Source organism: Thermobia domestica, chromosome 18 (assembly GCF_964235325.1).
Source record: "Thermobia domestica chromosome 18, izTheDome1.hap1.1, whole genome shotgun sequence".
NCBI classification, from domain to species: Eukaryota; Metazoa; Arthropoda; class Insecta; order Zygentoma; family Lepismatidae; genus Thermobia; species Thermobia domestica.
The window spans coordinates 64,741,961-64,758,059 of NC_137471.1; the positions used below are offsets into that span (position 1 = coordinate 64,741,961).

Sequence of the window (16,099 nt, forward strand, 5' to 3'; positions counted from 1 at the left end):
ATGATTGTCGCATATCTATAAATGTCTTCTTATAAGAATATAATGTCTTCTTAATAGAATATGTGTGTCTTCTTATAATATATAATGATTTTGCAGGGTACTTTTAATACTATGTATTATCGAAAAATGTATATTTGTGGTAAATTTCATAGGAAAAGAGTTACAAATACGAAAATTACAGTGAGTAAAACAAAATGTTGCTAAATCGACAAGGAAGTTTTATTTTCGTTTTATTGTTCTTATTTACTGCCCTTTTGACATGAAATTTGCCATATACATGTTTTTGCCGATTATACACATACTAACATTATAAGAAATACCGGGAGAATTCGTTATCAAATTATATTCCTACAACATATTTATAGACATGAGAAAATAATTTTGGACATGAGTGTACATATCAACTGAATAACTGAAAGTTTCAGGGGGCCTGAAGGCGACACAGAGGGAGCTGATCCCCCTTGGCTACCCCCGAACTATAGGTTTGTTTGATTTCCATCAAGGTGCACTGAAAATACTTGGGAAAAAAAAAATAATGAGGTGAATTATGACAAATTTAATACTTTTACACAATGTTACTGGTGGTGCCCTTAATCTTAACAAATACGTAGAAGATGAAATATGTCACCCTGAGAAAAAGTATAAATTTGTGTACCTAACGCCTCTCTATATAGATCAACTTTCAATATGACTCAAAGTAAAACTTGAATTTTTACGAAGTACAGTATTTCTTCTTGTGTAGCTTAAGTTGACCTGTACGGAAAATTGAAAAAAAAATCTTGGGATTTCATTTTAACTATGTTTACCTACCTATAACTATCATTATTTTTTTATTCTTCTTGAAATTATGTAACAAAGAATTTGGCCCATATTATCGACAAGAATTTTTAAAATATTACTGAAAATATTTAAAATTTTCACACGAAACACGTCAATTTTAAAACCATTAGCAACTATCACCACAAAAATTTCGCACCTAACACCATAGATGATGTCAAGATAGTTTCTTCTATTTCACAGACTAATCATAACTATGATTATTCCCTAGATACAGATAAACCAGATGGACTTCATTAAAAGAAAAGTACATAAAATTTTATAGCACATTCTGCCATGACTGAGGAACATACAACATGAAATTTACAGAAAATTGAATAACATTTCCTCCAAATGTAAAAAATCGCACGTGCAGGTGTGGTTTTGGCGCACTACTAGAAATAATTGTTGAAAAATTGTATTTTTTTCCCACTAATTTACTTCTTATTCTCACCTAAAAGATTGGCGCTGGGTGGGACCCCATGAAAATATCTCATTTGGCATAGAGAAAGGATGCGTCCGAAGGCAGCAGGCGCGTTAGCAATGGTACGTAAAAGGGTAAGCGAGGACAGTGAAAAAGAAGTGGATTTTGGCAAATATGCGAGTTTCAACAGTACTTGCCATGGTTTTACACTAGTAATGTTCCACTTGTAAACATAAAATACAGCTTTTGTAAAGTGTGCAGAAATACAACCCCGCCGGAAATAACATCTAAAGAGTCACCTTTCATATGCACTCACTTATTTTATCCACCGTAAAACCTAGTAACTCTACACTTGTAAACCTGAAATACAGCTGTATTACTTTGTATAAAATTTTGTAGCCTGTAGAAATATGTTCCTTATGAATATATCTTTTCATACAAAGTATTCAATTTCACCTGTAAATCTTCCAAAATGTGATGCGCTAAAACCACACCAGCACCAACTCTCATTTATTTATTTATCCATCTGTCGAGAATCGTGCTGCTTGCTACTATGAAGCAGCAAGAGTGCTTTTATATCGAAAGTGTGCAAACGAATATTGGTACATTCGTAACACTAGTCAACGACAGGAATTTCTTGAAAAACGAATCTTTTTAACATCCCACATCTATGCCCTTCAGTTTAAAGGAGACGGGAATAATTGTGAAATTATTTTTTGAGCTCTCCCACCGGGAATCGAACCTGGAACCACATACATCAAAAGCGCACTACTAGCCCTAGATCAGCAGGGAGGGCTCTGTTGCTAGTGTTAGTAGCAGTATTCGAGTTTTATCTGTAAGTATTCTAACTTGTTACTGGATCATTAAAACACACTTCACAATGTAGGGTGGATGTGCCAGTCTTCGACCACCCTCTAGTTGCCGACCACTTTTCACTTTAAAACCGTGTATTAATCTTGTTTTGCGATAAAAAGGCATGATTTTCCGTTGTAATTGAATTGCAGCTTATTCTGAACCAACCCCAAAGATACTTTCAAAATATATTGCACGTGCACTCGCTAATAGCCAATCAAATGCATGCTTACGGACGACTCACTGAGTTTCCGATAACATTAATCTGTTGCAAATGAGAACGATAGCACCGTTTTTTGTGCTTTTCCGTAGTTTTATCGCACCAGGTAAGAAATGCACATATTATTCTGTTACATGGAACTGTAGAGCACATTTTAGTAATAACATTTTAGTGATAATTGTAAGATTTGTAGAATAAATCGATAAAATGTAGTGGTCGGACAATGAATTTGTTAACTAGTGCTCGACCACAGGGTGGTCGAACACTGAAAAATTGTAGAAATGTCAATAACGATTAACTTTCGATTCGTTTGCATGAAATGAGTTCCTAGTTGTCAATTCTGAAGTTATAATGATGTACAAAAACATTTACTAGTGTTCGACCACTACTTTTCGTAATACGTTTGTAATAGTCGAGGATTAACATTTTTTTTTTTTTTCAGTGTCTGACCATGCTTTGCATTTGTATTTTCTCGCAGAATTCCTTGATTCAAGCATTAATTCAGTGATAATTTTATATTTGTATAAGCATCTGCTGAATGTTACTGTTAGTAACTCAATATTTACCGAATGGCCGTGGCTCAATGATAGTGGTCTCGGGGGTCAGGCTACGGATCATGAGGCGACAATCCACTTGGGGTTCGAATCCCTTTGAAGAGCAAGGTCGTTTCTAACTGTCCTCGATATTTCTGTGTTCGTGTCCCTGTCGTGATTGGATTACGCCAAATTGGCGCGAGGAGCCTTGAGGCTGAATGTCCCGGTTCAGATGAACTTTAAAAGAAAATTGTAGAGCGTTCGCTTAGCATTCGGGAGGTCCTGGGTTTGATGCCAACGGCCGACCATCCTGATTAAGGTTTTTCCTCAGTTACATCAAGCAACGGCTGGGATGGTACCTACAAAATAAGCCTACAATGTCTATCTTCCAACATCATCTCCCCCATTCTATCCCGGCCGGAACCTTAGATATCTAAAGGCCATGAAATAAATTCAAATTCAAGTAATTGAATATTCATGCAGTTTTCCAAGAATTTCATGCAAAAGTAAGGGCACTGTTAGAGTATGACTTTACCTTTGAATAATAAATTTATTATATTTGGGCTAATTCTTTTAATACTGAACTACACCATTCTCGCTTCGTCGTGGAACTGCATTCAAATACTGTTAGCGGAATATCTACCATCAGCTTACGTCTAGAATACGCCTGTTTTCCTTGCATGTCCTGAAGAATTTTTCTGTTTCTTTCAGAGATAATGAGCATGAGTAGGCCTAAGCTTAAACTGCCAGCTTATTCAAACGAGAATTTACAAAAAGCTCTGGAGGCTTGTCGCAATAAACAGCACTCCATACGAAAGGCATCAGCAATCTATGGAATTCCTCGGGTAACGCTGATGGATAAACTTCATGGTCGCAGTTCGGAAGAGCGGAGAATGGGTCCAGAACCGTACCTAATAGAGAAAGAAGAAGAGGGATTAGCAAACTGGCTCATTAATATGAGCAAAAGGGGCTTTCCACAGAAGAAACACGATCTTCTGAACAGTGTTAAAAAAATTGTTGATGCAGAAAAACGTAAAACGCCGTTCAAAGACAATCGACCTGGTGAAACCTGGTACCACGCTTACATGAGAAGACACCCGCAAATCGTGTCCCGCACTCCCGAAACTTTGAACAAGGCGCGATACGCTGTAACCGAGGAAAACATTCGCTCGTGGTTTCAGGACCTTGAGAAATACTTGGAAGAAACGGGACAATCTGATATCCTGAATGAATCTGAGCGAATATTTAATGCTGACGAATCCAGCTTTCAACTGTGTCCTAAATCAGGAAAAGTGTTGGGGCCCAAAGGATGGAAAAATGTGTACGAGGTGAAGGGCAACGAAAAAGAAACATTAACAGTGCTTTGCACATTTTCCGCAGCAGGAGAAATTGTGTCTCCAATGGTCGTATATCCGTATGTAAGACATCCTCCAAAAGACGTCATCAGTGCAGTTCCTTCAGAGATTTTTATAGTTAGATCAGATAGCGGCTGGATGCGAAGTGAAACATTCTACGAATGGATAGCAAACGGCTTCCTTAAATGGGCGGATGATCACTCTATTAAGAAACCAGTCCTTCTGCTAATCGACGGCCACAAAACTCACTTAACAATGGAAGTCAGCGAATTTTGTTCATGCCATGGTATAGTACTCTACTGCCTGCCACCGAACACCACACATATTCTCCAACCCTGCGACGTGTCAGTGTTCAAATCGTTAAAAACGGAATGGAAGAAGACAGTTCGAGAGTTCTACATGGAAACTGAGCAAAATGTTACACGCATTACTTTTGCACCACTAATTAAAAGAGTGATATACAAGGCAGCAACCCCATTAGTAATTAAAAACGGATTTAGAAGATGTGGGTTATACCCGTTCAACCCAGAAGCAGTGGATTACTCTAAGTGCTTAAAAGACTCCAGAACATCTACAGGACAAACCCACTTACTACTGGTACCAGCAGCAGTGTCAGAAGCGGATGTTGAGACTGCGGTAAAAGTATTAAGGCACTTTTCTCTATCGCTTGCTGAAGATGGCTACGATGCAGAAAAAATCATCCAGTCGATAAAAGATGCTCACAATGAGAAGGAAGGTACATCTGCAGCCCTATCTGAAGAGCAGTCACCTCTTAGAATGTCGATCCCTGTCCACACCGGCACTACAAACAATGCATCAGCAATTCTCCAAACTGAGAATACCGATATTCTCACAGAGATCTTGCAGACACTTCCATTTGTTGAAAACGATCCAGTTGGTGAGCCAGCAGAACCAGTTGCTAGTACTTCCAAAAGGTTTACTGAAGTCAGTGCAGCAGCTGGAGCAAATCAAGGAACTTTATCGAATCCTGCCAGTTCCAGTATTCTTGCTGAGTTTTGTAATCAAGGAGAGATGTCAACAACCACCTCTATTGTTCCGTCTCCAAATACAAGCAGTCTGTCTCTCACAACAACAGTTGCAGCAAATCCTGTAAGTTGCTGTCTCACAGTAACTACTGATCCTGCTCCATTAACCAGTGATCAAGCAGCCACTAACAAAGTGACGTCATCAAAAAAATATCCCGATGTTTTCACAACACCAACGTTAAGGAAGCATCTACATTGGCCAAAAAGCCCCATAGGTAAGAAGAGATCTGGATACCGCAGTGGACAGCAGAGACACTTTTCAGCCATCAGCTCTGACGAATTCAGGACATATCTCCGAGAAAAAGAACAACTGACCAAGGCAGAAGAAATCAGAAAACAGAAGAACAAAGAAGAAAGAGCAAAGAAGAAACGAGAAAGGGAAGAAAGAAGAAAGGAAAAAGGCAATAAAAGGGCAAAAGATGAAAATGAAGTGGACCCAATCTACAGTGTTCCAACTGAGGTTACAGCAGTGGACTATGGTGATGGAGCACCATGCTCTGATTGTGGTGAAATAATAAATGACTTTGCCAATGACGACCAGGACAAGCACGTGGGCTGCGATTCATGTATGCGTTGGTACCATTTAAAATGTACTTATCTTGCTGGGCTTACATACGATGAGGTAGAGCAATCCTATTTTACTTGTGATCATTGTACCCGAGCTTAACAGAAAATGTTCAGTGCCTCTTAAATGTATGTAAGTTCTTGCTATGTCTGAGTTCATACGACGTCAAAGTTGTTGCTTATAAGAGACTAGCAGCGTTCACCCCGCTTCGCTGGGGTCACCCCGGAACGCAATAAACTTTGTTACTTAGATAATTTTTACTTTTTCGCTTTCAAGTGATATGATAAAAACCATAGAAGATTGGAGTAAATGTTAACATTATATCGCCTGTCATTTATGTTAACCCGCCGAGTGACACGGTCATGTGGGTTGCATATAAATACGGTTAGATTTAGCTATGATGAGCTAACAAAGGATTTGTACGTTATGGACACTTGAATGGTCAATTATCTCAAGACACTGGTAATTGAAAATTAAAGTGATATGATAAAAACCATCTAGGGTCCAAATCTTAATAACCCCCCAAAAATGAAAGAAATTGGTTCAGCCGTATTAGCGTGATGAGCTAACAAAGGATTTGTACGTTCTCTTTTATATATAAGAATAGAAACTATAATAGAATAAGAAACAGGGGAGAAACCAAAGACAGGGGAGAAACCGGATGTTTCACAAGGGGAGAGACCACAAACTGAACATGAGAATTCACATTATTGTAGTAGTTGCCAGTTCAATTGTGCACGTGGTATATATCTTACTAGAAGTGTAACACAACAATAAGCATAAAAATGGAGAAAGTCACAGCAATAAAATAAGAAATGTGCACGTAGAATAGTAGTATATGTTTGCTTCTATATTCTGATTTTAAATTTAGTATATATTCTTTCACAGTTGTCAATGTTAATGTTAATTTAAGTTGAATGTGTATGTTTTGATATTATGTGATATTATCTCTGTGATGTAAACGTATGTAATAGTACATTTTCTGCTTATTTCAGAAAAAAAAGATAAGAAACGAAAGTAAAGAGAAAATAAATAAAGCATCCCCTTTTTCTGTTAAAAGTGAATTAACAAAGATTAGCCTGCCTACTGTAATTAAGAAACACATCAGCCGAGTGGTGGTCGATGACTAAACAGTATGCGGTCGAACACTAACGAAAAGTGGTCGAACACTAAAAAAAAATCAGTCAATCCTCTTTCTCCGACTAATACTACATAAATGGTATAAGTTATCTCAGTTTTTGATAAGATATAGATAAAATATAGCTTTATGAACACATGTGTGCTAGTTGCGTCCTCCTAAGTCGTTTCACTCAGTGAACAACGATTAAAGACCATATGAAAATGAGTTAGGTGGTCGAGGACTGGCGCATTTACCCTATTCTGTTTGTCTCTCATGAATAACTAGCATAAACCTTCGGGTGTTGTCGCACTCAATATTTTTAATTTCTTCTTTTCCCTGTTCACTTTTGGACTGCGGTGGCTCAGTGGTAGAGCGTTCACCTCCCGTGTTTGGGGTCCCTGGTTCGATCCCAGCTCGCGCCAAGTGAACTTTGTAGTGGACAAACACCGTGTGCGTGGGTTCCTCGGGGTTCGTCCGTTTCGTCCCACTTTCTTCATTCCACCAATTCATTCATTTCTCATCATCACCGTCTCCTTTAGCCTAGCCGGCATAACCGTGGGCCGTAAAACAAAAATTTTCCCTTATTACTTTCTATTTGTCTTCGATACTGAATGCACATGAATAACACAAACCCGCCAAAAAAAATGAACCCCATCCCTCCCAAAGGAAATATTTCCGAAACTTTTTTTTAACCTAGGGGATACGAACAGCTCCGGAAATCTCGTGAATGGCAAAAATCATCTAAACCCACATCCCCCCTTAAGATATGTAATTCCCAAAATTCTACCTTATTTACAGTTTAGGGTGTTTTTTAGAACATTTATAAAAATTTCAAGGGTCTACGCCTAATAGTCTGAAGATCCTGCGAAATTTAAAAAAAAAAAATCATTCAAGGTTCCGTCCCACCTTAGAACATATAATTCCCGAAACCTCATCTTATTTATGCCTAGTTTGCAAAAGAATATTTATACAAAATTTCAAGGTTCTACCCCTTATAGTTTCGGTAATCTGGCGAACATTTTTTTTTAAAAAAAAGCCCCATTATTCCCCTTAGGATAAGTATTTCGCAAATCCATCTTATGTACAGCCTAGGATGCAAGGGAAATATTTCCACAGAATTTCAAAATTCAACGCCGAGTAGTTTCTCGTATGCGTTGATGAGTGAATCAGTAAGTCAGTGCATATACAGTTCCGTACTCATCTCGCTTCAGTAGGGTAAATATTCCGGAAATGCTATACACATATATGAGTTTGGGTATTAAAGCTATTTATATTTGGCTGATTTCTACAATTTTTGATTTCCATAGAGAGGTAAGGGCGGGGATGGAACCTACTGTTGGGACAATGAATTCGTATCACAAACTATTTTTTGCTATCCCTAACCATTTTCGCTTCCTTGGGATCCATTATTGAAACTGGGAATGATAAGACAAATTCACATCAGGTTTCAAGGTTCCTCGATGAACGTTGAATTCGCTTAGAGAGAGACGGCATTTCTAATAGGGAAGCAAGAGTATAACCAAACTCTATCAACGATACAAATTATAAGTAATTCAAGCGTATTATCCCACAAGTCATTATTCAGAAAATGAAGCAGAAGAATTCTACGAAGAAATTAGGAATTTTAATAATAGAAAAAACTCCAGCGTCAGAGTAGGACAAAAAGTGTCAAAGATCAATAGGAAATTTTGGATATGGAGATCAAAAAGAAACTGGCAAGCTTTTAGTAAAATTAGTCGAAGCCGAGATGTACGGTATGAATACTTCCTTCAAGAAAACGTTTCACATAAAGGATTTAGGATGTAGATTTCTGGGCTTTCGGCATCTGTGCCCATTTAGCCCGTCACGTATGAGGGATGACGTCCCTCGGCGAGCACACTATCCCCGGGAAAAGGGAAAGAAGGGAAGCGGCCTGGAACCTGTAAGTTAGGCAGCATCCTGGCATTTGCCTGGTATGAAGTTTCACATAAAATGGACATGATAACACCAAGGTGGAAGAGCAAGCGAAATTGACTAAATTACATTATAGCAGATAATAAACATACCGCTGAAGAGGACAATGTTTTCAACAGATTCAACACAAGAAATGAGCATCCGATGGTAAGATATAACCTGCATCTGAAAATCAAACTGGAAACAAAAAGTTTGTAAAATGGCTGGAAAATGCAGGCAGGAAAATTCTTCAAACGCAACGTAACGAAGTGAAATCTTACAGCTTGACGTCCCATGATTATGCCCTTTTCGGTCAAAGGAGACAGATGATTAAGGCAAGGGAATGATGATGGAAGAATTGGTGGAATGAAAGTGTGAGAGGAAACCGGGAATACTCTGCCACAGACACGATTATGTCCACCACGAACTTACTTGGCCGGAGTAACGCAATGTATTCTAACTAGATCTGAAGAACCGTTTAGGAGTATTTGGTAATGACATGGACATTTCAGAAGCTAAGAAAAAATCGCCGAAATTCCAGTGGTTACAGCTAAGGTAAGAAACGAAGAATATGAAGCACTCCTACTGATAAGGACAGAAACTAAAAATAGATAATGCAATAGCCAAAACAGAAAATGTTGACCTTTGCGAGACAATATAGAAATGCATTAGAGATTATGTAAGAAATCTCAACAGTAACATCGTAAGAAAAATGAAATGAAATATCTAGAATATCATATGATCATCCCCTTTAACCATGTCGGTCCCACCGTCCCCCACAGGGGACATAAAATATGACGAAATTAGTATTTCTTTATAACTTTAAAATCAGACGGGCAACATTGGAAACTGTTTACAGGGAATGATCCATCTATGATCATCACCTGTAAACAGTTTTCTATGTTGCCAGTCTGATTTTAAAGTTATAAACAAATAATAATTTCGTGATATTTTATGTCCCCTGTGGGGGATGCCGGGACAGACATGGTTAAAGTAAAGGAAAAATGAAATCTTTGAGTTCTACGTCCCACGATTATGCCGGTTAGGCTAAAGGAGACGGTGATGATGAGTGATGAATAAAATGGTGGAATGAAGAAAGTGGAAGGAAACGGGAGAACCCCGAGAAAACCCACGCACACGGTGTTTGTCCACCACAAAGTTTACTTGGCGGCAGCTGGGATCGAACCCGGGACCCCAAGCACCAGATTAAACTAAAGGAGACTGATAAATAATGAAAATAAATGAATATAAAAGAAATGGTAAAATGTAATCTACGAGGAAGCAAGACATCCCACGGTCACGATGCTACTCCTCATAAACTCACTGGCCTGAGATCGAACTAGGGACCCCTCGCACCAGAGGTGAGCACTCTACCACTAAACCATCTTGCCCCCTGGTTAAAAGTAATTTCACATTATCTAAAACGTTATTTTCTTTATATATATATATATATATATATATATCTTAAGGCCATCACTCATTCCAGAATTTCAGTTCGCTGATGGCGACGCGTAAGTGTTCCCAATAATGTATTGCTTATTTTATGTGTGACAAAACATTGGTCAGAAAGAAAAAGTTACGGCAATTAACTGGAAATTGGTCCTCAAGTATTCTATGACAGCTCTGTTTAATGGTAGCTCCTTGTCCTCTAATGTTATTACTACTATTCGCTATGTGTCATCATTATATAGCCTTACAAATGTTCGTTGTATTGATTATTAAATACACACGTGCACATGTGTACACGCATGTGTTTGATATTACGAGTAAAACTTGCAACAGTAAGTGCACATGGTAGTGTTAACGCGTTGAAATAAGAACGCAACACACAGGAGTATCGACTACGAATGGTAGGTAATGCGTGACACGGAAATTTATTAATGCCATATTTATGTAAATCCCCGAACGTTGCTACAGTAACACAGTTGAAACTTATCACAATTCTAGTGACCCAACGCTATATTTTTGTGTCACTTTACCGTACCCCAAATCATTATCTGTCCTTCGTACATATTTTCAATGCATGTAATTTTATAAAAGATTAGCTTTATAAATGCCAGTTGTTGTTGTTGTTGTTTTTTTTTTTTTTTCGGAAAAACAGGCTTGTCGAAAATACATGGACTTCCTTCCCTCTTTAGATACGCATTTCAATGTAAGTATAATGATGATAAAACCCAATAGGATACTCTGTTTTAGGGATATATTTTGAACTACTCTATTCCCTTAGGACGCACCGTTTAACAAAAGTAACAAAATTAGAACCCACTTGAGATAGGTACTATGTTTCCAAATTCATTTCAAATGGTTCAGCTATTTTTCCGTGATGTGAACACAAAAGACAGACAACGTCGATTTCAAAATGGCGGAAAGATATAATTTCCCCCTACCCCTTTAAAACGGAGATACTCAAAAATTCTGATTTTGAGACATGTACCTCTTATTTCTAGAGGAATTTACCTCCGAGTTTCTTCTTTCAACTTTCGTGAGGTATTACTTTTTGCATAAATTTTAAACTCCTGTAACCCCTTTACGATACACTCTTCATTCAAAGTAACATTATGAAAACTTAGAGCGAGGTAGGTACTCACTTGTGTTCCAAACATAATTTCAAATTGTGCAACCACCTGCTCGTGATGCAATCACTACAGGCACTGTTAACTTTCAATATCAAGAAAGGTATTATAAACAACTGCTTCCCCCACTCCTAAAATGGAAAGTTTCAAATAACCAAGGATCTTATGCAAATAACGCTGCACACATGTTCAATTATTTCTGATGCGGAGTTAATCAAATTTCATCTTAACTTGACGGGCTCTTCAGATAATTTTTGGCATAAATTCTGACCCATGTTTCCCCTTTACAATATCCATTTTAATTAAAGTCACACGATATAAAAAAAAAAAAAAAAAAACAGTTCGAGATAGATGATAACTACATCCAGATTCATTGTAAACAGTTGAGTAATTGTTCGATGATAGGTCACAAACAAGATCGTTTTCTTTTATATACTTATATTAGATCACGTTGTGTAGACTTGTATTTAGAACAGCAATATACTTTCTAAATAACATAAGCTTTTACAGTGACCACGGTCTATATTTTAATATTATAATTATTTAAGTTTAACGTTTCATGATTATGGTCCGAGGCTAAGGAGGACGATGATAGAAAGATGGATGATAATGGTGGAATGAAGAAAGGAAGAGGAAACGAGAACCCCGAAGAAAGAAAGTAAAAAACAACAGTATGCTACAAGTCCTAAAAAACGAAACTGGCGTAGCTAATGGAGAAGTGTGATTAGTATTCTGACACTGAAATGAAATAAAATCTTATGGCCTTATGCCGAGTCGTTTTGACGTCTAATTAACACCATACTATGGAGTTGACTAGAGGATGGTTATCAAAATTGTATTCAGTCTCTGATTAGGACGTAGTATTTGACGAAGTTAATCACCTGTGACTAATTCATCTAGAACAGATGCTAAACTTTTACACACGGTTTAGCGTGCGACACAATATTTCGTATTTCATATTTCATGTATTTTCATTTTTAAAGACTACATATGCGCTCATCTACTTTTCCGTAGTTGCCACATTTATTTTTCTCATCCGATGCATTGGGGTTATAAAGTTAATCACACCCAAATCAACTACTTAGTTGTACTCAAAGTAGACTCTGAATACCAAACAGTGCACCTTCCTTAGTAAAAAGCTAGTATGCCATCAACTAGTCTGTGACTAACCCTCGATTAACGAATTCTTTCTGAATACCGCCCTTAAAGTTTAACGGGCACGATTGTGCCCTATAGGTTAAAAGAGAAAACCAACCCACTTTGTCTTGCTGGAGGCTACAATCATGCTACGGTGAGTTTTCAGATCTGAAAACTAATTAGATTTTTTTTTTTTTTTTTTTTTTAACGAATTCCTAGATCTGAAAGTAACATGCTATGTTTATTAAGAACTGAATAATACAAGAACAGAGTATAAAAATTCTTCTTCATATTTAAACACCCCAAGTACGACTCAAAAATTTTGCTCTGATGTTTGGATTATAACACATGTATAAAAGCAACATTACGTTTGAAAGCTGAATCAATATAATCAATGGCGTTACTAAGGATTTAGCTTTAATAAATGTATATTGATCACCAACCAAATCAGAAGAGACTATAGTCAATTTCTAGCACATACCCGGGTTGACTATAAAAATATTAATATAAAATACCGTACACTCTTCATTACACCACTACATAAAATAAAAATATGCATTGGGAAAGATAACCTCATAAACAGGATTGAAAAGATAACTTTAAAGCAAATATTTGTCTTCTGTTGCCTTACACACACCGGCAGTATTAATACGGATAGTCTTAATATTTTATCTTTCCATTACTACTTGTCATAGGCCTATACGAATAAAACGTATACTACGCAAGTCAATTTTTTCCTGAAAAGTTAATTTTGTAATAAATATCTAGATCTTGTATTAAAATTTTAATTATATTATCTTAAACTTTATAAAATATATAAAATAAAATTTACTTCAAAATACCAATTCGTATATGGCAAATTTTATGTATCAAATTATGTAATCACTAACCAAAAGAAAATACTTTTCCATATTTGAAAAGTGTCCTTTTAAATTGAGGGTTTTCTGTACTTACTACGAGGATCAGCAAAAAATATTGCTTATTTCGTTTTGGTCTATTTCATGAAACTTGGAGAACGAACAATGTAATTTTCAGTAAAGAAACTTGTTTCTTCACCTTTCGTTCCCGTATGAGTGAAACCTTCTTTGAAAACAGGCGAATTTCTCGTACTTCAAAAATGAAAGAGACATGTTCCCCGCAGAAACATTCTTTTTCAACTGCAATTTTTAGGTTTCAGGTAATTCCTACCCAAACTTATGACACTTGTGCATTGTTATCTTGAACAAATTATTTAGATGTGGTTACAAGTTTATGTTTACAGGCACTAATTAACTTTATGGCCTATGGAAGCCGGAGGTTCAATGCCGCGTTCACAGAAGCCTTCCGTTGATTTCTGTCTTTAGGCAACTGGATCCAGTTCCTACTTTATATTCCTATTTCTGCGAGATCCATCTTAATGTTGTCTTTCCATTTTCGCCTAGGTCTTCCTAATGATCGTTTTCATATTGAATTTCAAGTTGTAATACGTGTCACCCGAATTGGTGTGTGGCATCAGCCAATAAGCTCGCAATGCCCTGTTACTGAACCTTTAGGGACGAATCTAATCAATCATAATTGTCCACAAATACGAACAAAATCAATTATGAATGACTAGATTCGTCCCTGAAGGTTCAGTAACAGGGCACTGTGAGCTTATTGGCTGATGCCACACACCAATTCGGGTAAAGCGGACTATAGAACTTCGAAAGCGTTCCTACTTTCTTCTGTTCTAGCTACATAACCTGCCCACCTGAGCCCCCTAGACTTGAAGACCCTAACAGTGTTTGGTAAACGGTACAAATTACGTTGTTACTCCTTATGAAGTTTCCGCCATTTCCCATTCCCGTTTCTCTTGAGTCTGATTATTCGTCTTAGGATTTTATTCTCTAATATTTTCAGTCTGCTTTCTTCCCTCAGAGTAAGCGACCATGTTTCGCAACCATACAGCACATAACGCATTATTATAGTTTTAAATATTTTAAGCTTCAAATTTCTCGACAGAATACGTGACGATAAAAAAAATAATAACAATGTAGTTGTGATCAGAGCCCTGCACGGGCCGGGCGCGCCCGGTTCGGCCCGGTGCCCGGCCCGACCCGTTTCAAGTAATATCAAACTGGACCGGGCCGAGCACATTTCGGGCCGAGCCGGGCCGGCCCGCCTCGGCCCGGATACTCTGAAAGACGGTTCGGAAACCAATGTTGTCAGCCTATTTGTTTTTTTAATGTCCTCCACTACCTCTATTTTTGCCGTGTTTGTACGGTCTGTCAGCCTATGTTAATCGTAGTGTGTTTGGGAAACTGACTCTTTATTCAAGACTGCGATGTACTGGTAATACTATTACTATTACTACTTCTACTACTACTATTACTACTACGACCACTGCTAATACTACTACAAGTGCTACGACTTCGCGTCAGAGTTGACATGTCTGGTGGTACCGAATTTACCTTCTAAGTACAGAATAAAATTGAGAAATGCTAGTTATTATGGCCGGTCTGCGTAGAATGTGAACCGATGCTTGATCTACGAGGGAGAATAATGGCTCAATAGAAAAAACACACATCTGGTGCTAGAGGTCGTCGGATCAATCCCTGCTCATGCTATGTGAGCTTTGTTGTGGACAAACATCGTGTGCATGGGAGTTTCTGGGGTGGTCCCGCTTCCTCCCACTGTTTTCTTTCCACCAATTCATCCCATCATCATCCATTCAGCCTGAGCTGTAGTTACCTAAAGAACGTATGATAAAGTCAAGTACTTGACCTAGTAAGTAGAATTTGGTACGCTACCATTGGACCACGGAGGGCAAAACCATAAACTGGCGTGCTCATAAGATCAGTGCAATTTGTAGTAATGTTCAATTAGCAAGGCAAATATCGAATGGTGTTACATGTTCATGTATTGTTTATAGTATGATGCTACAAATATAAGAAAATATAATGATCAAATAAATCACCAAATCGCCAGGGTCGATTAGGTGTTCCTGGAACGGTGGCTCAGTGGTTGAGCGTTCACCTCTGGTGTATGGGGTCCCTGGTTTGATCCGGGCTCTCGCCATGTAAACTTTGTGGTGGACAAACACCGTGTGGGGGGTTCGCGGCGTTCTCCTGTTTCCTTCCACTTTATTTACTCCACTATTTCATTTATTTCTCACCATCGTCTCCTTTAGGCTAGTTGGCATAACTTGGAACCACCTACCAAGAAGAATAAACTAATGGATTGGGAAGATAGACATTCAGTCTCTGGTGAATTTGATGATGAAGTAGACATCTACCTCAACATGTCATCATGTGTAAGAGAACTAGATATACTGCAGTGGTGGAAGCAACAAGAACAAACATTACCAAAATTGTGTAAATTAACGCGTCAGTATCTCGTTATCCCTGCTTCTAGTGCGTCTACTGAAAGAGATTTTAGCACTCAGGAACGGAGAAATGCTCTAAAGCCTGAAACTGTTGACTCTGTTTCCGTGCTATTCGATGCGTACAAGAACATACAGTAAAGCGATGTTCATTTTGCACTATTGGTTTCTTAGGAAACCTTATAT

The 16,099-nt window shown here is 37.8% G+C and overlaps 1 protein-coding gene across 6 annotated transcripts in view; it reads right to left on the minus strand.

Moving 5' to 3' along the window:
• The window catches only part of LOC145674880 (serine/threonine-protein kinase ICK-like), a 118,314-nt gene that overhangs the window by 71,845 nt on the left and 30,370 nt on the right, over positions 1-16,099 (minus strand). The window contains exon 1 of one of the 6 annotated variants that reach the window (XM_081745126.1): positions 811-996. The exons of the other annotated variants lie outside the window; for them this stretch is intronic. The gene's annotated coding sequence lies outside the window, so the exon portion shown is untranslated. Of the gene's footprint in view, positions 1-810; positions 997-16,099 lie in introns of those variants that run through there. 6 annotated transcript variants of the gene reach the window in all.